Below are 817 nucleotides of genomic sequence, written 5' to 3' on the forward strand. Positions count from 1 at the left end.
ACAAACATAACACACGTGCCAGACAGCTGATAGGTCAATAAAATAACATCACTCAATAAAATATGTTATATAATTGTTTAGTCTTGTATAAATCCAACTCATCTACGAAAAAAATCCTGTAAATTTTTTTAAGGGCTTGAAAATGCAATTGCATAATAATTGTTTATGTGTGTGTGCGTGTGCGTTAAGATGTTCTTTATACCCAGTTCAATGACAGCCAGATTTCGCTGCAGTGAAATCTGGCTGTAAATCTGATGTACATTGGCCAATGCTACGAAGAGTTTGCACAGATACAAGAGCAGCATTGTCAAGAGGAAAGTTTCGAAAGGAGATATCTTAACACCAGGACACAATCTGTCAACTGAAGTTCTTGCTTGTTATATCAGCTGAGGTGATTGGCACGGTTAAGTATCTTCGATTTTTAGTAGGTTTTGTTAATTTCTGGTCCTCGCCTCAAATTATGGTCGGCTTCACGATCTAATCAGTCTTGCAGCTTAATTCGCATGCACTGGTGAAACGGAAGGCTTTTTGCTTAGTTGATCCCTGGTAAAGTAATACTGCTGGGGCCCTTGGGATGCAGTGGAAAGTATAATTTTTCATAAAGATGCTAAAGACAAAATGCAACTTTATTATTATAAAGCCACGTATTTCATTCCAGGTATAGTTACGTAAGTCTTCCAGTTGAAAGATGAAGCTGGTAAAAAACGGATCTGGTGTTTGCTGTTAAATTGTAAGTAGACATTTCAAATGCTTGAGTTCTGTATGATGAGATGATTTAAAATGAATATAAAGAGAAGATTGGGTATTATTAGTACAT

At 36.2% G+C, this 817-nt stretch overlaps 1 protein-coding gene across 1 annotated transcript in view; it reads right to left on the reverse strand.

Moving 5' to 3' along the window:
* Positions 1 to 817, reverse strand: part of LOC119591472 — a gene marked incomplete at its 5' end in the record, with an annotated part of 12,870 nt that overhangs the window by 8,617 nt on the left and 3,436 nt on the right.

Source organism: Penaeus monodon, chromosome 28 (assembly GCF_015228065.2).
Source record: "Penaeus monodon isolate SGIC_2016 chromosome 28, NSTDA_Pmon_1, whole genome shotgun sequence".
Taxonomy (NCBI): Eukaryota; Metazoa; Arthropoda; class Malacostraca; order Decapoda; family Penaeidae; genus Penaeus; species Penaeus monodon.